General features: G+C 38.2%; 1 protein-coding gene and 2 pseudogenes across 1 annotated transcript in view; 2 read left to right on the forward strand and 1 right to left on the reverse strand.

The window, feature by feature from the left end:
* The window catches only part of LOC135703192 (LIRP-like), a 152,606-nt gene that overhangs the window by 21,383 nt on the left and 106,668 nt on the right, over positions 1-24,555 (forward strand). The window lies entirely within an intron of this gene.
* Positions 16,889-17,691, forward strand: LOC135703100 (uncharacterized; annotated as a pseudogene).
* LOC135703101 (uncharacterized) lies at positions 19,508-20,369 on the reverse strand (annotated as a pseudogene).

Consider the following 24,555-nt stretch of genomic DNA (forward strand, 5'->3'; position numbering starts at 1 on the left):
CTTTTGTCTGTAAAGTTCTCAACACAGCAAAAAAATAATTTTGATATCACATCAAAGTGGATGCACTACAACCATGTCGAAAATTTCATGTAATTTTTATGACCACATAAATAAACAAATGCAGTAAAAGCAGCGTAATGTCAGTTCATGCATTGTATTAATGATAATTTTGTCCTTTTTAGCAAGTAATATTACACCATATTTTCGACATGATTGTAGTGCATCCACTTTGACGTGATATCAAAATTATTTTTTTGCTGTGGGATACCCGCCATTAGATTCCGTATAGTATCCTCAGATACCTTAGAGGCGGTGTGCCGCTATCTCCTCTTGAAATCATTGATGCCATTTGCTTTCCTCTTTGTTTCGAATAGTTTCCGCTTAACCAGAGCCCAGTACCTTTCTATTGGGCGAAGTTCTGGCTGTTTTTGGCTGGAGTGTCGTGGCTTCTGATGAATTCTCGTACACATCTTTGTTGATAGTGCCGGTAGATATGAAACTTTTGAATTTTCGGCCGCAACTGCATATGGGAATTTCGAAAGCTTCGTTGTCCGAAAACACTAAGCAAACGGCATTCCTTTGCATTGCAGTATAAAAAGTCAAACCCGGAGGCTGTTGAAAGTCTTCGAGTACGTATGTTTCGTCGTCCATTATGATACAGGTATTTTTTTTTTGTTGCAAAAACTAGGTGATAAGCTCCTTATCACGACTTTTTGAGGTGAAATGTTGCTTATTATTATGCCTTTTTCACTTTGTACGCCTTCAGCCCATGCCACTGCTTCACTTTTTGTACACATGATATTGATTTTTCAACTTTGCGAGCCACATTACGAACTGAAAGGTTTGGATGTTTCTCAATAATGGCTACCACCTTTTGGTCCAATTTGTCGAGAGCATACTTTTAGATTTGTTCCGCTTCCAACCTTCCTTAACCTTTCAGTTGAGCGTTGGACAAACGATTTGCACACACTAAACACGGTACTCTTCGGCAGTTTTAGCTTTTCGGTGGATTTTGCTGCCGTTCGTACAAAATGCGTTTGCGTACTTCCACTTGATTCGATGCCATTTTACCAAACTGAACAAGAATGTAAACATGTAGTACCATGAAATGAAGTGAAGAGCTTCAGCTGTCATATAAGTGAAATGTTTCAGCGGTTCGTGAAATATTTCAAACACTACACTGAAAGAAAATTATCCGTGGACAGACTAGACTCCACGAGCATCCAGCTCCACAGAATGATTTATGGACGCAGACATTTTGATCTACATGCGCTCCCCTAATCCAGGCTGCACTAGCGATGGGCAATCCACTCTGGAGCTGTTCCAAAAAATCGATTATTTAAAGTGAGCTGAAGACCTGCAGTTCTATTTAAAAGAACCGCAGCTCACCAGCTCTCACTGTAACTACTATTTTTCCTTTCAAAAACTACAAGGGACAGCCCTATGGGATTGTACGCAATGGTGACGTAGGACTACGTGGTCTCATATAATAAATCTTATTTGTTAACTGCAGTAGGAGCTTGTTTTGTGTAGGAATAGGAATTTAATTGGGGTTCTCTCTGTTTATACTCTTTAATATGACGCGCTTGACATAGATGGCCCACAGCGACTCACGAAAAGCTACTGATTCTAATCAATAGCGGTGCCGCTTCTTCCTCTCTCAATGAATGTTCATGTGGGCTGCTGCTCGCTGCTTGCAGGCAGCCTTTCGTTGTGAACTGGAGAACAAAACCACTCACCACACGGAGATTGAATAAACACGTTTGGTGAGACCGGAAGGAATTCAACTTTGAAATCTGTGTTAGGGAAATCGCTTTTCGTAGGCAAGTGGTGATTATTTTGATTATCATAGCAAAAGTTTCACATTGGTGCAATTTTCGATAGTGACATTTTGAAAAATGATATAGTCTTAATTTTAACAGATTCGTAGAAAAAATTCCTATCGATTGGTGTATTCAGAATTAAAATCCATCATCTCTGGATCAAAATCAGACCACTTTCATGCCACGACCGACTTTGGTTTTTGAAATTCCATACCCAATGTTGCTTTAAAGTACATGGTATGTTAGATTTAAACATATCTAGATAGAGCTGGAATTAGGCGTAACAGCTCTTACCCTACCTGATGGTGACCCGATTGATGACCTTGACCACCACACTCGGTGATTGGAACTGAATCCAATCAACGGTTAGGGCCAACCTTGATAACTAGCTGCTTGGGGGACCTTTCGTTTTGAAATGGAGAACAAAACCACTCACCACACGGTGATTGAATAAACACCGGTTGGTGAGACCGGATGGAATTCAGCTTTGAAATCTGTGTTAGGGAAATCGCTTTTCGCAGGCAATCAGTGATAATTTTAATTATTATAGCAACAGTTGTACATTCATGCAATTTTCGATAGTGACATTTTGAAAAAATGATAGAGTCTTAACTTTAACTGATGCGTAGGAATATTTCTGCTCGATTGGTGATAAAATTATTGAAATTGGTCCAGGAGCAACTGAACAATTAACGTTCAAAATCTTTCATAAATTTGTTACATGTTCCATTTTCGGGTTTTACAAAGTGTACCCCCATATAGAAATCACAAACGTAGTCCTACGTCAAAAAATACAAAAGTTTAAATGACCTTCACTATCCTCTTTTATAAACGCATACACAACTGCAAATGGGATGCGAAACTACTTTTCTCACTTCAATTGTATTCCAGCACACCGACCGCATCCCGCTCTTGCTCTCAATTAAATAAAAAAACGGAGATAAATATCTCACGTGAGCTGTCGAATAGTGGTGGCTTGACAACATGCGGGTGAAAAAGACCCGATGTTAGCTCATTGAGCCTTCAGCGAAAAAGACCTGATGATAAAAGACCCGACGTTTAGCTCCAGATACAAAAATAGTTGCGGAGTCGACGGAGCTGAATGGATCGTCAGCTCCCTCAGCTCCAGTTCAACAAAGAGCTGTCAAAAAAGACCCTCTGTAAGCAAAAGGGTTCCAAAGAGAGTGCCATGCCAGAGTCATTAAAGCTTGATTCTCAGATTGTGTAAAATTCTGTAACCGTCGTTTTAAATGAAATATTCAAGTAGCAATAATCAACCAGATGGCGCTAGACACTACTCTCATTGACCTGTCAGAAGTTTGTATTTGTTTAGATTTTTTATTTCAAATGAATTATTCTTTCAAGTACTGGCTGTGTATGTGTAGACTAGACAAGACTAGATTTTTTATTTTAAATGAATTAAGGAAATTATTATCGAGATGGGAAGAAAATTTAAATTTTAGTACTGTGGTAACAATCAAAGGAGCCCTGGAAAACTCGAAGCTTTGTCATTTTACAGTTTTCCGAAATGCAGTGCACTGTAAGTTATGGAATATTTTTTACGATACATTGATGATCCTAACAAAAAATAATTACAGCTGTTCACTGTGGGTGAAGGCGTGCACATCACTAGAGATCACGGAAGCGTATCAGGCAAAATTTGTCAGATCATTTCCCCGATGCAGCATTTCGTGAAGTGAATAACAAAAAAAAAAGATAATTAATGTGATTCAATAGATTTAAAGATGTTAATTCTATCTGCGGTTTTAATATTATGGATTTCATTTAGGCTACTATCCGACGCTGTTCCATTTTCGCACGTTGTTCATCCTCAAGTGGAAAATGATAGTTCAAACGGTTCCGAAATTATAACTGAAGATCCAACAAACGACGGTACGTCGGATGAAATGCATTCAGCCATCATTCCATTTGTCATGAGATGACAGCCTGTCAATTTTACTGTGGCAATTTTTAACCTACGTGGCGCTAGTGAGCAAGTGATTTGTATCGTATTTTGGTTTGAAAATTTACACAAAATTTTTGATGTGTTCCTCAAACTCTCTCAACAGATTTGATTCAGAACCGACAGAAATAGATAATTTCAGTGCCAACATTTGAAAGGGGCGTGATTTCTTTTGAAAACAATGGCTTTACTCGTCGATTCCTCGCGAATAAAAACTCACTCATGAGAACGAAAGACACCATGTTTCCCGTACCATCTAGTATTTGTAATTTGGAGGGGTGAGCTTTCATTTGCGAGAAATCGTTTACAGAAGCAATTTCGCCCCTTTGAAATGTTGGCACTGATTTGTCAGTTCAGCCGTTCGTAACTATCCGTCTTTGTTTCTCTGCTGTCAAAGTAGTGCTATTTTCTTCTCGTTTTTTCCTCATGTAAACAAATTTTCTATCGATGATCTGGTATTTTGCATTTAGAAATTTCACTGCTTCTTAACTTTGCTTAATGAAATAAAGTTTTGTGATTAGATTCTTAAAATGCTCTAAAAGGTGAGCAAAAACTATTCAAACTAGAATGTTTGGTTAAATGTTTCTATATAACGAATCGTTCCCAAATTTTGCCACCATGTCGAAGACGACGACACTTGAAAAGTAAACATCCCACGGTGTCTTATGAAAGGAGCGCGACATGCTCAGTTGCTAAAAATGATCTGCAAATAGTGTCATCCTATTACCTTAGTGGAAGATAATGAATTCGAGGAATTCAACGTTTGACATGCTGGAACGGATTTTGCTTAAAAAAGAATCGGTTGAATCGACTTTGGCTTTGCTTGTTTCAAAACTGTATCTGGAAAACTCGGACGTCAAAGTGTTTTGAAAATTTTCTACGGCATGACAACCGAGATATCCGCAGAGCAGAATGTGTCCCTTGTGTGCTGTATCGCATAATGCTACAGAAAATGGCAAAATTTTTGGGCACTGTTCACCCCCAAAAGTGTAATCAGGCTAAAAAAAAAAATTGAGGACGGCTTGCAGAAAAGATTTGATGGTCGGGAAGTAAATGAGCTAGTATCGCAAGCGATGATTTTGGACCCGCGGTTCAAGAAACAAGCTTTCGGAGATGATGGGAAGTTGTTGAACTGGCATACCCGTTATTATAGATAGGTTGACGCAGGTCATGTTAACAACCATGGACACAACATCAGAAGTGGTCAGAAGCTAACACCAGTATCGGTATCTTCTCTGTGGGAGGACTTCGACGATTCGGTGATGACAATTCAAGGCCAACTAGATCCATTTTCAGCTCTGTCTCCCTTATTATTGTTATGAGAAATATAAAAACAAGAGAAAGTTCATATGTAGAACTTAATAAACAAGCCTATAAACAAACTACAGATTTGTATAATTCTCACTTCAAAAAAAAAAAGTATTTGGAAATAATAGTGCAATCAATCTGAGTTGATGAGCTGTTCTAAAGAATCGGTTCGTTTTGGTGAGCTGATCAGCTCCAATGCGCTCTGCAAAGTGAGCTGAATTGTACATATCTAGGCTGCACCAATAATCTAGATTGGCGTCCAAATAGTTGGTGTGTGCATTTCTAATACCTACCAGGACTTTTAGGCGAAAAAGTTCGTATTATCTTAAAATTAGATCAAAAGTTCGTTTGTGAGAAGCGTTACATCATTTCTTAGTGGCTCGTAATAATCTGTATCAGTAGTTTCGGAGCAGTTCTTGTATCAATCAGATATGAGTTATTCCGTCCTAGACCAAGGCACAGTTAAGTCGATTGGTATATGCTACTCAACCCTCCCCTCAAGGGGGGGGGGGCTCAAGGCCTTTGATCGAAAATGTGTTTTTCCACCTCGGCACACCTTGGGGAACGGAAAAGAATTAAATTCCACCTAAATAAAACCCTTTCACAGTATTATTATAAAATAGAGTAATTCGACACGAATTTCGATGCGGACCAACCGCCTTTAATAACGGTGCGAAAAGTGAAAATTACCTACCGAACGTAACGATTACGATAATGACGATGATGGTGATGCCAACTGCCGAAGCCCAACCGATAGGACGACCGACGGTTTTCGGGCCCTTCCACACCCTCTGCATATTTTCATTCAGATCTTATTACGTCGTCGTCCGCAGATATGGTTCACCGGGGTCCGATAATCTTCGCAGCAGAACAAGGACAACAACGATGATGAAAAATAACGAGAGTTAAGCAAAAACCAAAGCTTGATCCACCTAGCAGCGACAGAGCTTACAGAGATTGGCATAAATTGATTGTGATATTAAAGCCTTTCGGTACATTCGGGTGTAGAAGAAAGGCAAAAGTACGAAAAGTAATCGATGGGCCTTCTCCGCAGCCGTCTGTTGAAAAGGTAAGTCCTTTCAAGTGGAAAACGGAGGCAATTTTAAATCACTTCTCTCCGGAATTGGACAACGACCTTTCCGCTGGATGAAAATAGCTCCGTCTCTTCTCCATGAGGAAAAACAAACCACTTTCAGACTTCTGGCTGACTGACTGACTGACTGACTGACTGACTGACAGCAGAACCTAACGCGTTAGGAAAAAAATTAATAGGAAAAGGGAAAAGGCAGCGATAAAAGAGGACGAAAATGCTGATTAAATTATTAGTGAGAAAAGCGCGGCCCAATGCGATAAATACGGTCGGTGGGTTGAGCAGGGTGGGAAATCCATCGACCGTCGGCGTTTGTTCCAGCAGTGTAATGATTTGAATGGACAAGGGTCAAAGCGGGGAAGGAAACAAAGAAGAAGAAGAAGTAGAAGCAACGCGAGAAACGAAGGCGGCCTAATTATGATGGCCAGCGATAATTTCCGTTAAAACTTGGAAGCAATTTCTGCCATCCGGTCAGAGATTGGGCTTTTGTGTGGAGGAAAAAAATTGGACATTAAGTGGAATGAATAACAAGAACGTTTAAGTGAAAGCAGGGAAATCGGTTTCCGAGTGGTAAATTTTGCGTGTAGATTTTTTTTTCATGCGAAACTGACCCGAAGGTAGCAGCTAGACTGCCAAAAACTCCAATTTGAGTGCATTAAAAGCTGAAGAACAATTTTTTAGCTTAATAAGTATAAGTTTTCTTCATTAAAATTCTTTTCAATAATCAAACATCATGATTACCTGGTGATTGTCAAATAAGGTAAATTTTTGACACCAGTTGCAGCAAAGAATTCTTCAATGCACGACGTGTTAATATTTACATCATTGACAAATCTCAGCTAATCATGACATTTTGTTCATTTAAAAGAATGCGAATGAAAAAAAAAGTGACCTACTGCGTCAGGATCTGTCATGATGACTTGAGTTTTGTTAAAAAAAAACGTAAATATTTACGATGCGTGCAGCGAAGAATAGTATTTAACCTTTCAACTTTTCAGTCACACATCTCAACGCCTTTATGTTGAAAATTCTCTCGCCCTATGGGTTCCATAGACAAAGTCTTATAAAAAGAAGTGAGATTTCCAAGACATCGAAAAAGAACGTTTTTCCAAAGAGGGACGTTTTGTACCATGTACCTCCTGCCTACCGAACGGAAATGGAAATACGATATGAAGTTACGCTAGGCCTAGTACTAGAGAAAGGAAATTTATTCTCGTTTTCACTTTTCACTGATTACCTTTCCGGTTCCATAATTTGCAGATCAAAGAAAACGATTGATAAGTACGAATTCAACGAAGCAGAAGCATTTTCCTGTACAAATTTTCCCGTGGAATTTACAACTTTTATCCCACTGAAGTGAATTACGAAACTGAATATTTATAGGCTTTAACTTCATACGATCGATGGCGGGCATGAATAGATCACTCGAAAACAGCATGATACTTGTTGTTGCCAGAGCAGTCGGTCGCGGGCGGCTCCAGCGTAATCTCTTGAATACGTCAGTCATTCAGTGGGACTTCTCCATCGCAGTAAGCGAAAGAATGAACTACAAGCAATTTGTTACGTTACGTGATTCTCAATCATACATATCGGCGAAATGTAATCTCAGTCAGTATGTTTTCCAGTGTTTGTGCGGGTGGTTTCTTTTGTTTCGATCCCTGAGCCATGTATCTGAATGTGTTCCAGGAAAAGGAAGGAATGCATGACGACAAAATGGTTGATTTCTTGTTTCTTTTTCTTCTTCTTTTTCTTCTTCTTCTCCTTCTTCATTCCTTTATTTAACGTCGGTCTCTGTTTCGCAATCTAGTGCCAATCACCGACGGACATCGATTGCCATCCATTGACGGCAGTCGAATGTGCAGGAAGGCAGCTTCCACACCTGCGTAGGATATCGCACCCATTATACAACACACATGGGCCGGGACCAACGGAAGACCTGACCAGAGATTTTTATGCCTCAAAAAATCCCACCGACCTCGGCTGGGATTGCACGATTTTTGGTTTCAGGCATATTGTATTGGGTTTGCACCACAAAGTCGCGACTTTGACCTGCCATGCGAAGATTTTCTAACGAAGCAACTGTCAGTGCAGATTGTCTACTGATAGCGAATTCTTTTATAATTCAGTTCTAATCTGGACCGGATATCAGGATTGGGTCTGCTTGTTTTCTGACAAACGCCAGTTTGCTCTTTTGTTTTTAAAACCTAGCTCAGGTTGAGGTTCACACTGACAAAAAGTTCGGTTTCGCACTGGGTTGGAACCGATAATAAACGAAATCGCTATGAGACTCAAAAGATAAATAAACAAAACTTATGTTTGGTTGGACTTGATCGCATGAAGTAATTTTGTGAATGCTGAAATTTATACTTGAGTTTCTGAAAGTATCTTGACGAAGATGAATAACTTTTTCTCATTGTACCGGTATTATTTCCTGGAAATATCGAGAAAGGATTTAGCTGTAATCAGGCATGGAAAATCATTTGCATTCAATTCATACATTCATTTACATTAATTTATCTCTAACTTTTTTCATCAACATCATTCCGCAAAATGATGCATAGAACTTTTGTAGGTTTTGTTATTAGCTACAACTTTTGCTCATAACTCAAATCTGTATCTCTTATGCCTCATGAATTAGAGCGGGCGGAACTTGTTACTGTTTTTCAGTGAATGTAAAATACATTCACTGAAAAACAGTAGTGGCTTCTGTTCACTCTGGTTCATCATGCATAAGAGATACGGATTTGATACGGATTGTGACTGTGTGAAAAGTTGTAGCTAATAATAAAATCTACAAACGCTTTATACATCACTGCGGAATGCCGTTGAAGAACAAAGTTAGAGGCAAATGAATGTAAATGAATGCACGAAATGAATGCAAATGATTTTCCATGCCTGGCTGTAATATATGGAAAGCCACTGTCAACAATTTGTGAATGGATTGCGAAGTACGAAAATAACGGGTTTTTCTTTCGGAAGCAACGCGCCCCAGTTTACAAGAAGTTTGGATCAGAAATGTGACAGTGGATCATCGATGTATACCGAAATGATCCCGTGCTGTTTCTAGAAGAAGTCAAGCAGAAGTTCTATCTCCACTTTCATCAGAAAATTAGTGTTTCATGTATCTGTATAATTTTACACGAAGCAGGGTATCCATAGAAAACCATAGAACGTCGAGTAATACAGATACGCAACGACGAAATCATTCGTTTTTGTAAAGAATTGTTAGCAATACCTTGGGATGTCTACAATATTATGTTCCTTGATGAGGTTGCATTTATAACATGCTAAGGAAAAAAGGATATAATCGAAATTATTTATCGTGGAGAGTTTTGTCGGAGACCACGATTCTTTGCTTTTCGGAGTTGAATGGCATCGTTGAAAGTTTTTGGACGGATGGGACCTTCATCAGGGCTATTTTTTTTTGATTGCTGCATGAAATTTGCCTCAAACAATCCTCAAGTTCAACAATATCCGGGATTTCATTCTGTATGGATCATGGATGCTGCAAGAATCCATTGTGATCCAAAAATCATTCGTTAGCTCCGGTCTATAGGAATAATTCCTATATTTACTCCTCCTTAAGGGCCACCCACAATGGTCCGTCACCGTCATCGTCAGCGTCAACCAGCGAATCCAAATAGGGTTACGGTATGTAATGTGGGTCTAGTCCTTTCATTCGGCCTATCACGCAAATAAATAATTAATTAAGGAATATTACACAAAAAATAAGGAAAATATTGATCACTGATGATTGATAAATGTGTACCACACACAAATCAATTTATATCACAACATTTCAATACATTTTCAGCTCTCGTAAGTAATAAAACTGGTTGAGAATATCACTCTGTTCGGAGTTTTTAGCCGCCATGACTTCTAAGGTTAAGATGGGAAGGTTGCACTGACGATCATCAAATGGCCTGATTATGGCATTTATTGAATGGAATTACCTGATAATACACACTAGACGTAAAACTCACAGTTACTGTTTGAATATTTTATGTTTATTTTAATTGTTTAACAACGTTTTCACAAGTAAATCATGGACCCAACTTTAGGGACACATTTCTTTTCTATGTTCCTAACTTTGGCCCATGAAATTCATTTGACAGCATATAGCAATAAGAGTAACGTCAACAATGTGGTTTGCATTTGGATGATAAGGAACGAACAGGAAGGGAGATTTTTTCTGCCAAATCTGTATAATGAACATCACAATGTTTTGATTTAGATATTCTGCGGTCGAAAGACGATAAGCGAAATTTTTAATTTTTAATTTTTAACTTGAGTGATTTAATGTAGTTTTCGTAAAATTTTCTCTAAGAAATGTTTTGAGGAATGAAGAGTATTAAGTTAACAGTGATAGTGATAAAAAAAAATACATAAGAAAACGTTACCAAGAGCGTTTTTTTTGAGAATCAAACAGGATAGGACGAAGTTGCATCCATAAATAGACCCAATTTGGGGACAATAGACCGATATTACATACATTTCCCTGGTGAGTTTTTGTCTTAAAAAAAGTAAGTTTTTCAACTTTTTGCGGTTCCTGATAGCAAACGACATGATAAGCATATCTAAGTATACCATTTAGCAGTAGAATATCGTTTGCAGGTAAATTAATTGATGAGTTATGATTAAAAACGTAATCTATGGCTGCATATTAGACCGAGGTTAGGGACGTATACCCTACATAAAGCAACCAACGATACAGACAAAACGGTTTCTACGACTACCATGACAAACTCGCTCTGTAACAAAGCTCGATCCGAGTGGTAGAAGGATAATGATATATTGCTTGCCTGCTTGGTTGCAATATAAGGGAGAACAGCCCATAATGCACCCCTGGGGTAAAATGCCCACTTTTAGAAAAACAGCGATAACTTTTCCTCAGATGCATTTTCCGGATAACGGTTTGTGATTGTTTTCAACTGGAGGTTTCACAAATAATTCTTGATCATAAAATCATGTATTGACCTACTGATTCCTTAAAAAAATTGCATTTTGTGCAAAACAGGACACAGTTGTTAAAATCATCGACTGTAAATTAAGCTTTTAACATCATATATCACAAAAAAAAAAATTAACAAATTTTCGTTTCGTATAATTTTTAGATATTTGATATATGAATCACAGTTTAACATTCTATTGAGATTTTGAGACCTTTTTTCTGATGTAACATAAAGAAATAATCATTTGAAATACCGCTTCCCTTTGCATTATCTACTTGCAGGGGTTATGGTTTGTTTACCATGGGGTGCATTTTACCCCAATGTTGTGGTGCGTCTTGGCCATTGTTGTCGTGCGTCTTGCCCCAATGTTGTGGTGCATATTCCATCATGAATCAGGCGTTTTGCCCCGCTATCATTTTGGAAGCAATTTAAAAAATACCTTGAAAGTCATGGAAAATCATCCTTTTGTAGTTCTAAATCACTCGATCTTTGTAGAAAACATGATAATGAACCAAACGCCATTACTTTCTTCTTGATTTTAGCTTCCATTCGCCAGCCATTGACGATTTTGCTTAAACGGTGCGTTTTGCACCATCCTACCCTACACGGATGAGGACATAGCTTGATATGAATCGGGAATAGACATAACAAAAAAATTCCCATTAACACACGTGTATCATCTTCGGCTTTACTTCGTGAAGCAGCTTGCCAACAATTTGCTCGTTTCCTTCTACCGCCCCGAATGAGTTGGGTCGCACGAGCTGCTTGTCATGACAAAGAACGGTGAAGATTATATCATTATTGTTTTCCACTTCTGACATTGCGTTATTATCCGGTTCGTTGATCGCTTGTTATTTTGTCATTTGGAGATATTTTTGATTCCTTGGCGTCAACGCATCCGTCATGTACTAAAATTCTGACGGATGTATTGACGCAGCGCTTGCGCAGCACCGGGCAAGTTGCCAGGCTCAAATGAAGTGATGCCGTATTTCATTGTTGGGGATGCAGCATTTATACTTAAGAACCTACCTCCAATTCAAGACAACTTCAATCAACGACTGTGCAGAGCCAGGAGGGCCATCGAAAACAGCTTTGGAATTGTGGCGAGGTGGAGGATTTTGAAGAACACATTAGTTATGCTTCCAGGCTCGATTGACAAAATTGTGAAAGCTTTTGTCATTTTGCACAACTTTGTAAAGAGGAATTTAGCGAATGATTACTGCCTGCCATGCTTCGTAGATCGTGTTGATGGTGATGGGAACGTCAGTGAACCTGGTGAATGGCGTTCATTATAGTAGTTGATCCTCTGAGATGTATTAACTCTGCGGCCCTTCATAGAGGCAACAATGCGACACGATCAGCATACGCTAACCGAAATGTGTTGGCCAAACATGTTTTCACACAATATTGTTAAAGGATATACAAAACATTGCAATAGTTTAAATTGTCTACAAAGCTATTTCACTAGTTGAATTTAATTGAAAAAATTCACTGAAATTTGTTTGGGTATTGGGGTTGGCCCTTCTTACACACTTCTATTATACACAAAATACACTTCTGATTACGCTGATGTGAAGCAAAAGCAACATGACGCTGCGTCAGTTTTGAAAATTTTCAAAATTTAGCACAGCGTCAGCGTTTTAGTACTAGCGCGCAGTGAGCGTAAAGGGCTGAACACAATGACAGCGGCATAGCGGTACAGCGGTAAACGCTCATTGTACTAAAATCGCCGGTACCGCTGTGCCGCTGCCGCTTTGCCGCATTTCTACCCACAATGCATGCGCGTTTTTCTTCTGTTCCGTTGTTTTGTTGATTTCTGTAGGTAAACAAACCAGGTGCTGTTTTCGTTTTGCTGTCAGTGGTGCAAAATTAAAAACTCTCTCGTCCACGTTCATTTTATCGTGAAAAAAAGTCCCAAAATAATGGAAGCTATTGGGAATATTATTAAAATCGTGCAAGCCGTAAAAGAACTGCGGGATCTGCAAACAAATATATCCACGCAAAAGCGTCGGTGGTGGGTGAGACAACCAGATGCGACAAAGTGAAGGTAACCTTTTTCTCCATTCATTCCATTAATATTTCCTTTTGTTTAAACTGTGTTTATTTTAAAGGATTTTACGAAACAGCATTCAAATTGATGAAAAATGAGGATCCCGAATACTTTCTCCGGACTGTTCGCATGAATTCTCAAGTATTTGATATGCTGTTGAGCATTGTTAAACCGCATTTTGGAGAAGTTTTCAATTAGAAAACCGATAAATCCGGAGTGTCGACTATTTTTAACATTAATGTTAGTTATTTCATTATTTTAATATTGTGAATATGAATATTTTTACGGTCGGTGCTAAAGTTCTGAAACAATTCCGGTATGGTAGGTGGGATAGTACTTTTTTCAATTTAAAACTTTTCATTGAATCAGTGATCACATCGACCGTTCACAAACTAGAACAACAGGGAAGTTTTGCGGAGAACGTCCGGGAACCCGATCTTTTTTAAAAAAAATCAAACTCGAAACCGAAATTGACGGGTTTGGAACGGGTTTCAGTTTTGAAAAACCAAAACCTGATCATCACTTATTCGAATTTCTGGGAAAATCTGCAGGGAAGCTCTGCGGGGAATTTCAGGGAAGTTCTGCAGGGAACTTCAGGGAACTTTTTCGCAGAACTTCAGGTAGGTTCTGTTGGCAAATTCAGGGAAGTTACACGGAGAACTTCTGAGAACCTGATCTTTTTCAAATTATCCGACCCGAAACCGAAATTCAGCAAACTTCAGAGAAGTTTTAGCAAACCTTAGAGAAGTTTCAGCATTACCTGTATCAGAGAAGTTTCCTGGGGGGAGGGGGGGATGAAGTGGGTCGTGACATAAACATGTAGCTTGATGGCTATGAAACGGTCCTCCGGAAGATCCAGAACATCCGCAAAAGTGGACAATCCACGAAACTTATCTGAGAGCTCCGTGGTTTTTTGAAAACAATAGGAACTGTGATCGGAAGAATTTGGGGTCGTGACATAAATATAGACCCAGATTGGAAGATCCGGGACATCCGTAAGAATGGTCAATTCATTAAACTGATTTTAGAGAACCACGGTTTTTTTTTAAACATTAGGAACTGTGATGATAGAATGCATTTGGGGTCGTGATATAAAAATTTACCCTGATGGCCATGGGACCGTCTTCTGGAAGATCCGGAACATCCGGAAAGTGGACAATCCACGAAACTGATTCTAGAGCTCCGCGGTTTTTTTTTAATATCAGGAACTGTGATGATATAATGAATTTGGGGACATAAAAATGGACCCATATGGCCATCGGACCCGGATGGAAGACCTGGAACATCCGAAAAGTGGTCAATCTATGAAACTGATCCTAGAGCTCCGCGGTTTTTTCGAAAGCATTTGGAACTGTGATATAAGAAATAATTTGGAGTCATGACATAAACATGGACAAAGCAGTTTTGTGAACTTCAGAGCAGATATGTGAACTCCAGAGCAGGTCTGCGAACTTCAGAGCAGGTCTGTAAATATCAGAGCAGGTGTGCGAAGCGTGTCTGCGAATTTCAGTGTGAACCTCCTTGAAGGCCTAGAATTTTTCTGAAGCTTTCCAGAAACTTTGCATGATTTTCCTGAAATTCGTAGATTCCGCAGAAAGCCGCAGATTTTCAGGAAGTTTACAGAATTATCCTGAAGTACGCAGAATATTTCAAATATTCACAAAACTTTTCTGACGTTCGTAGAATGTTCCTAAAGTTTGCAGACTTTCCCGAAGTTTTCAGATATTTCCTGAAGTTCGCAGATTGTTTCAGGAGTTCCAAGAATTTTCGGGAAGTTCGTAGATGCCCTTGAAGTTCCCAGAATTTTCCTAAAATAAGCAGACTTCACTGAAATTTGCATAATTTGTATGATGTTCATAGAATATTCCTGAACTTCGTAAAATTTTGAAAAGCTTCCTAAAAGTTTGCAGAACATTCCAGAAGTTCACAAAATTTTTTTAAAGATGGCAAAATTTTTCTTAAGTTGGGGTTTCGGATGCTCAACAATTTTTCTTAATTCAGCAAAACTTTCTAAAAATGCACAGAATTATCCAGAAATTTGCTAATATCCTTGAAGTTCCCAAAATTCTTGAAGCTCACAAACCTTTCCGAAAGTTCGCAGAATTTTCTTGAAGTACGCAGACTTTCCTGAAAGCCGCAGAATATACCTGAAGCTCGTTTATTTTTTTCTGAAACTCGCTGAGTTTTTTGTAGTTTTGTAGTTTTGAAGTTTGTAGAAGTTCCTTAAGTTCGCAGAATTTTACTGAAGTTTGCAGACTTTTCTGAAGTTTGAAGAATTTTTGTAATGTTCACAAATTTTTCTGAGGACCGTAGAATTTTCCTGAAGGCCATAGAATTTTTCTAAAGCTCGCAAAACTTTCCAGAAGTTCACAGAAGTTTCCTTGGCAGAAATTTCGTAATGTTCGCCGACCTCCCTGGAGTTCAAAGAATGTTCCTAAAGTTTTCAAAATCTTCGTGAAGTTCGCAGAATTTAATTAAAATTTGCAACATCCTGCAGAGCTTTGCTGAAGTTCGAAGAATTATGCTGAAGTTCGCTGAATTCCCTGAAGTTTGCAAAACTTTGCAAAGTTTTCAGAATTTTCGCAGAGTTTTTCTTAAGTTGGCTGATTTTTCAGATGCTCAATATTTTTTCCTCGATTTTTTTCCTTAATTCAGCAATACATTCCAGAAGTGCACAGAATTATCCTGAAATTCACAAACTTCCTTGAAGTTCCCAAAATTTATCAAGCCTGAAGTACACAAACTTCCCTGAAAGCCGCAAAATTTTCCTGAAGTTCGTAATTTTTTTCTTGTACGTAGTACGTAGAATTTTCTTGTAGTTTGCTTGATGTTATCCTGAAGTTCATAGACTTTGTGTAAATTTTGCAGATTTATTTTAATATCTTAAAGCTTTCCAGAAGAAAGCAGAAATTTTCTCAAAGTCGCAAAATTTTCAGAAGTTCCAAGAATTTTTCTGAAGTTCTCAAAATCTCGATGAAGTACGTAGATTTTTTGTAGTTTGCTCTAAGTTAATTAATTAATTAATTTAGCTTTATTTAGGAGGCTTTCAGCCTTAGGCTGGTTCGCCTCCAACTGCTCTAAGTTATCCTGAAGTTCGTAGAGTTTGTTCGATTTCCGAAAATTTTTTAAAGCTCTCAAAACTTTTCAGAAGTACGCAGAAGTTTTCGCAAAGTGGAAAAATTTCCTGAAGTTTGCAGACATTTATGATGTTTGTGTTATGATGTCCTGCAATTTATATAGTTTTTCTTAAATTTGCAGAATTTTTCAAAAGTTTATAGATTTTTTTGAAGTTCGTATAATTTTTCTTCAAAGCATTGCAGAAGTTCTCAGATTTGACCTGAGGTTGACAGATTTTGTCTGAAGTTTGTAGACCTAGGAAGCTCTTTAATTTTCCTGAAATGCTCAGAATTTTCCTGAAGTACGAAGAATTTTGCTGAAGTTCGCAGACTTTATTCCTATTAATTTGATTGACTTGTTGGTTTTGTTTATGTAATCGTTTAGATAAACGTTTTTCATTCGTTACTTTTTCATTGATTCGACTTTATTATTATTTCTGTTTCAACCGTTTTCAGGTATTTAGGTCATGGAATGAGTCACTTTGCTCTGTCTCGTTTATTCCGGATGGGCGTTTCAACCGTACGGGAAATCACCCAGGAAGTCACGAGAGTGATATGGGAGGTAATGTCTGGTACATATTTACCAATGCTGAGTGAAGCCTCTTGGAAGGAATGCAGCGATGATTTTTTTGATCGCTGGAATTTTCCGAATTGCTGTGGCGCCGTCGACGGGAAGCATGTGGTTATTCAATGCCCACCGAACGCTGGTTCACTATTTTACAACTATAAAAACAGCATTCAATCGTTTTGTTGGCAATTTGTGACGCCAATTACAACTACTTGGCAGTTGACATAGGTGCGTACGGTGGAAACTCTGATAGCAGTATATTTGCGTCAAGTGAGTTTGGGAAACTTTTGTTATCAGGCAGACTGGGATTTCCTCCGCCAACTAACTTGCCAAACAGCACCATAGAGCTGCCTTATTTCATTGTTGGAGATGCAGCTTTCCCTCTCAGATCAAACACCATGAGACCCTTCCCAGGAAGAAATCTACAGGAAATACAAGAAAATTTCAACCATAGACTTTCTGTTGCACGCCGCACGATAGAAAATACATTTGGCATCACCGTCGCTAGATGGAGGATTTTGAAGTCACCATTGTGTATGTTACCAGAGTCAGCGGAAAATATTGTTAAGGCAGTAGTGGTGTTGCACAATTTTCTGAAAAAACACGGTGAGCAACAGTACACTCCACCAGGATTCACGGATACGATCGACACTGTTGGAAACTTGGTCCAGGGCGAATGGCGCACGCTTACTGATCCTCTACAAAGTGTTCCAGCTGATTCTATTAGTCGAGGACATAATGCTTCTCGAAATGCATTTCAAATACGTAATATTCTAGCACAGTATGTGTTGGATAATCCTCGTTACGACCTCAATGGTTGATCAAATCAAGCAACACTAACTGAAAGGGACTTTTTCTTTTTTTTAATAATAACAATATTCAGTAACACTTTTTTGACAATTCTAAAATAAGTTGCCGTCTATACAATTTTTGCCAGTGGTCAATATTTGGTAGTAGTAAGTTGGAATTTATTAACCATTCATCTTCCCTTTCAGTTACCGAACGTTTTAGATTAGTATATAAGTAATTTTGTAAGAGAAAGGAATTCTGTAAATTTCACCAGAAATAAAAATAATAACCGTCAATAAATTTAAAAATATGTATATACATTTAGCTTCGCAAACATATTATACTTTGTTATGGACTCAATAAAAGATCAAATCAAACAAAGTAATTTTGTAAAAAAGAAAGAAAATAGATAAAAATTTAAAAAATAATAAGCATAGGTCATTCTATTGGTATATAAAGCAAAAACAAATTGAAAATTGAGCAACGTTTTTCATGTTGAGATATCAAATATTGATTAAATTGTAAAAAACATACAATATTATGTGTATTATATGTATATTAAGGTAGGTCAACTTTATAACCCACTGATCCCCACTGCTCATTCGATCTGTATTGAGGTCCCCAACAACTATGCCAAATTAGAATGAATTATTTTACGATCTATAAATGTGAGAGAATTTTAAATTATGTGTGCGAAAATGTAAAGGAAATGGAACATCATTGTTTGAGCATTGAATCGGTAAAAAACGAATTTAATTTTTCTCCCGTACAACAAATACATTTTAATTTTCTCGAAATTTAACAGTAAAACTTATTGAAATTCCATGGTTTTATTACAATTATTTTTTTTTTTTTGGACAGAGATTTAGAAAAAAAAAATATGCAGTACAACTTTGTCGAAGATTGCAAATCGATTCGACTTCTGTTGAAAACGTTATTAAGGTGATTCGCGGTGCATCCTTATTCTCGTAACCACGTAGAAACTTTAAGTGCACAAATATAAGATTCTACGACACGTGCAACATTCAAATTGTTACTCCACGTTTGCTGCACTGCAGCATACATGAAGTAACAGTTTCAGGTGAAATGGAGCATCGATTTCCGAGATTTGTGTTATTGAAAACTCGAAGTGGTAGTGCATGTATAGCCACATGGTGGCCATTTGTGGGCTCTACAAGAAATCACCTTAAACATTTACCAACTAGGTATGTGTGGAGCTCTAGGCCTACAGTAAAAAAATAACTACTTTTTGCCCAGAAGTCGAATCAATTTGCAGTTATGGACAATGTTGTTTTGCATAGTTTTTCCAATCTAAGTCTCAAATGTGGTAAAAATTGAGGAATTTTTGAATTTTTGACAAGTGCACGGCCACTCAAAGAGAGAGAGAGAGTCACTTGTACTCAGAGGCATGGAGAAGTTTCTAAAAATTGGCCACGTAAATTCCACAGAGATACACTTTAAAGTCTGTCTATGTAAGCCACCAATGCTATCGGATAGAAAAACTTTCACTCTACTCGTCGTGGTGGGTTGGTTGAACAAGTTTTATTCGGGAGACATTTTTGTTTAGGTTTACTTAGAATATCTTATGTACCTACATGAAAATGAATCAAATCGATCACATGAATCTATTGAGACGTGCTTTGTTAATGATGACTCTATCCTAAGTGAGGTTTAACAGAAGATCAGAACTCAAAGACGAGATACATGGAGATACATAAAAACGAATCAACTGCAATCAGCATAAGATCCATGAATCTGTCGGGATTTATATGTGGTATTTTGTTTGGCTTTCATTTCCAAGTTGTGAATAATTTTATTACACTGATAACCATCGTTTAATGTATTACTTTATTCATTGGAATAAACATCAAGCACTTCGTTTACTCGTGCAGTAAACTCAACTTCCAATTCTCGTGCCACTTTCATTGGCAACGAGGACATGCGTTGCCCAAGATAATTACAGAAATCTTTGTGCCTGTTTGTTTGGTCCACTTGCATGGACGTGGCAACGTCTCCAACGATGTTCAATATACCATGGATTTTTTCCTCCAGGGCGTCCGATCTCTTCTTCCTCTTCGCTGGTGTCGATGATACCATTGTTGGAGTGCTGTTCTCAACATCGTCTAACTCCTCAACGTCAATATATTCCGGGGCAGTCATGTTTTGCTCTTGGGTGTCTGGCTCGGAATCTCCTTCTGTTGGCTGGGGATCAACCCTGTAGTTGCTGGTAGTGCTGAAATATTGAAATCATGTTAAATTACTTTTATATATTTTGAAATTTGTTTTCGCTACCTTCTGCGTTTGCAGTGGCTGGATAGAAATGATAGCTCGTTGTATAAACACCATTTTGGTTGATGCACCTGCGAGCTGCCTGCTCCGGAAGTCGCTGTCTGCTCAACCTTCCGCAACTCCTTGAGGTACCGGTCACGCAAATTTTTCCATTTTTTTTTGGCTTCATCGACTGAAAGGGAAGAAAAACAAATTTTAACCGGGAATGACAAAAAAACAAATTGTCGATCAGTTAATAAAAAGTTATTACACAAGTTAAAAAAGTTATTCAACAGGTTGATTTAATCAGCCTAGCAACTTACTCGGTATTTTAACTTCGTTGCTGACAGCCATCCAAAGATTCTCCTTTTTTTTCAGCATTCTGGTACGCCTTGTCACTTTTCGCATATAGGACCGGGTATTTCTTAACTACTCCGATAAAAAATAGTTAACATATTCCTCTTCCGTAATCTCATGGATAGAATCCATTTTCTGAAATTCCGATTCGGTTCAAACACACAATTGTTTTGGTTTGCGCTTTGCCGTGCCGCGTTTTTCCAAAATTTTGAAAAAAACGCGTTTAAGTACAATGCCGCTTTTGCCGCAACGCACTCATTGTGGGTTGTCAAAAGGAATTCAGTGTATTGGAAAATTTGCGCTTGCCGCTATGCCGCTATCATTGTGTTCAGCCCTTAACGCATCTTTGTGGGTTGCTAAATTGAATACCATTGGCTCAAACCAAGCTGTCAGTTGACGATGACGGTGACGGACTATAGAGATTGCTAAAGTGTGATTGTGTCAGTGATTTGTTTTCATCGGGAAAATTTTCCGCTATGAAATTTTTTTTCCCGATGAAAACATTTTGCGTATACGTATACGTAACGTAGTGTGCGTACGATAAACGTCAGCAATCTCTATTGTGGGTGGCCCTTTATTGTCCCTTTTTCATTCCTATTGAACTTGTTTTTGGTTTAATGAGTAAGTTCTTAATAAGAAGCCACACTGAAAACGGCCCAGTTTTGAGTGACGTTTGTACAACCGTGAATCATTTTAAGCATTTTCCAACGAGAAGGATATTTGAGCACTGCGGCAATTTTTCTGGAGGGACAGTTCTTCCTGAAAAAAGGTCTAAGTCAAGACCCAAAAAGCATGGATTTTAAAATTTGACCGGCTTAACGTTGAGGAATCAATTTAATATCTTGTATTGTATTCAAGCAGACTGTACACTCAAAGATAAATTAAATCATAAAAGCTTAAAAAGTATGCAGTTTCCCGCTTCACCTTATTGAGTCCGAGCCATGATTACTTCGGCAATAGTCATGCATGATTAAAATCGAAATAATCTTTCCAGTATTAAATTTAATTTTTTTTGAATACTGATGTATAATCAAAAAAGATTAAAATTCAATCAAAAATTATTAAAATAGAATCTAAAATGATTAAAACTTATTCAAAAAAAGATAATCTACAATCTAATCAACCATGATTAAACTGGGATTAATATCAGATGCTTATTTTTTAATCATTCGATATGATTAAACTGAGTTTAATGTCAAATTGATTAAATTTCAAGCAAAATGGGAATAGTTCAATTTATCAGTGTATTTATAATAAAATAAAACAAAGTAAAATCACTTCATAAAACAGTTACACAGGTTATCTCGGCTTCTGTTGGTAGTACTCGGAAAAAAAAAAATCCGTTCCCGAAAACGGGAACGGACCGTGAACTAAAAATCACGGCCAGCTGTCCAGAACAAAATTTTCTCAAATATACACCGTGAACTATGGTTCACGGCTGTGGTTCACGAATATGGGAACTCTTTTTTTCCCGTGTAGAGCCGACTCCATAGCATCGAATAGCCCGGATCCATCTGCTCTTCTCATTCTCATTGCAGTCAGGAAACCTCTTGGAGAATGTTCAGAGCAAGTGAAACGTCTCTTTCAAGTTCTGCTGTTTCCTTTGTCCACCCATGGTTCACTACGTTTGCCACGACCATTCTACGGTGCATGGCCTGCAATCTTGCTCCGAGACAGCTGCCGATCTGAAGTATTTTGCCAGCTCTAGTGAAGGGTAACGAGCTTGTTTGAGCTGGTCTTTTTCGTGTGCAGAATTAATGAAGATCGCCCATAGCAACCAGGAACTATAGTGCCCTTCGATGTCTTGATGAGTAGATCTTAATTCCTCAGCAAGTGCTGAATCATCTCGTGTGGAATGGTCTCCTGAACGGTCCGGATTTTGAGGGGAAATCAACGTACGTTGTAGTTTTTGATGCTGCGCATTTATCTCCACGTTCAATGAGTAGGCCTATACGTAGATGAAAATTTGTATAGCCCTTTCAAGCCATGATCGAAGTGCCCGGGGTGTGATACTGGATACCGAGTATAATAAACTGATCGATGTCTTCAAGCCTAGATTGCTCTTCTTCGCTCCACGCTGGTATTTCGTCATTGAAGACAACTTTGCGACGGATATAATGTTTTGCTGTGTTCCAGATGCACCGAAGACCACCTTTCACCGAATTACCAACGACGTCCTTGATACTGATCTGTCACGCCCCGGAACTGGTTTCGAAATAATTTTCCCCTTCAACCAAAACACAAAGTCAGTCGGAGCACCATCCTGTGTGAACGATTCTTCATCAGAAGCCCTGCCTGCTGTTTGGGCAGCTGCTGATATTCCCGGGCACGTTTCGTTTTCCTCGATGTGGCTTTGATTCTGATCGGATTGGCTCTCTTTCAGTACTTCAGGATCATACGAAAGATTACCCAAAAGATCAGGGCAGCTTTCGTCTAAATATTCTAAATATTCCGTCGTCTAAATATTTCGTCTATTCTAAAATCCATTCTGCAATCAAAGCAACAAAAACCAGCACTGCAACACTACTTGGACATCATTTACTGAGCAGAACGTATTGTTTACTCACAAAATCTAATAGCGATTTCGTTTATTATCGGGGTTAACACCAGTTCCAACCCAGTGCGAAACCAAACTTTTTGTCAGTGTGAAGCTCAACCTGAGCTACGTTTTAAGAACAAACGAGCAAACTGGCGTTTGTCAGAAAACAAGCAAACCCAATATTGATACCCGATCTAGGTTCGAACTGAATAATAAACGAATTCGCTATAAATGAACTTCAGACTCTGGAGAAAATCTGGGTTGAAAAAATTACCAGCATTCACTATGAAATGAATGTTTCATCCATAGCGAACGTGAACCGCATTTTGTTAATAATATTTTACCCCCATGGTCACCCCCCATGCCCATAGTGCAGAAAAGATTCTCGTTCTTACTCTCCAACTCGCCTATATGCAGCACACAGCTGATCGACGTCGATATGATGAGAAACAATAGGTCTGGGACATTTCCACGTTTCGCACAAGCAAATCAAACCGGCCGTATTGACCAATGCACGGAATGAACTCACGAAAAAAATTGACTTTTGAGCGGTGCCTTGTTTACTAAAAATGAGCACATGATGTAATGCTCGCGTACCTTTAGAAAAGATCCTATCAACTTTTATAAACAACTTTTTAGACCCTTTTCTCGCGAACCGAAGAACACCCACGCAAACCAAACCTCTATCGGGAAGGGGAGAACTCACCCTACCCGATGGTGTTGTTGGTTTGCATGGGCGAATGGTTCGCGCGAAAAATGCCTAACAAGTTTTGTGTACATAAGTTGATAGGCTATCTTTAAATGTTACGCGAGTATTATTCATGTGTTCATTTTTAGTAAACACGGCACCGCTCAAACGTCAAATTTGTTCATGCAGTTCATTGCGTGCATTGGTCAATTGACGAATCCAACATAAACTAATGCGCGCCTGGTGACAGGAATAAGCACTATCCGAAGGTGATCAGATAGTGACAGCCCTTGGAAATTTCATTATTTTTATGGAAATTTGTTAAATTACAGTGCTAGTTCGTGTAAATATGCTATTAAAATGAATGAATCTTGTACAAAACCTAAAAAAATATTGTGATATGTGTCTATCCTTAAATAAAAATTACTAGTTTTCAAATAAAATTGAAAAAAATGCTAAGGTTACGAACATCGTTATGTTAACAGCCATACCACATCGATTAATGTTGATATGGAGACGCCCTAAAAAAATGTTATGGTTAATTTGCTTAACGACGTGTTCAAGGTATCATCCAAACCATTTGTGGAATAGTTCAATGATTTGGGTTATCGTTCATTTATGGTAATTTTTTATTAGGGCGTGACCAATCAAACTAAATAAAAATAAAAGAGCCCCTTGGTAAAATGTATTTCAATGCAGTCACCCGATGCTGGTAGGATTGTATTCGGATACGATTTGCAACCATCGATCGAGGCATGCAGGGAGTTGGTTTTATCATGTTTGTTCTGTGATTTTTATTTTATTTCAATGCTATTTGAATAATTTAGCACTTAAATATCTAATTCTTCTTACCAGAGAGATTCTATTTATGCCAGAGAAGAAAGGGTTCCGGTCGGCTATATTCATTCAGCTATAGGAAAGATTCAGGTTCAGGTTCAGCTGTAGGAAAGATGATGCTCCTGCGGATGGAACAATATATTGTTTTGATTGCGTCAATATGTAAAATTGTTCTAACAACTCCCCTTAAACAGCAAAACTGATTGA

The sequence above is a fragment of the Ochlerotatus camptorhynchus genome, unplaced genomic scaffold, assembly GCF_037179485.1.
Source record: "Ochlerotatus camptorhynchus isolate MF236.1 unplaced genomic scaffold, CSIRO-AGI_Acam_v1.1 ptg000209l, whole genome shotgun sequence".
Classification (NCBI taxonomy): domain Eukaryota; kingdom Metazoa; phylum Arthropoda; class Insecta; order Diptera; family Culicidae; genus Ochlerotatus; species Ochlerotatus camptorhynchus.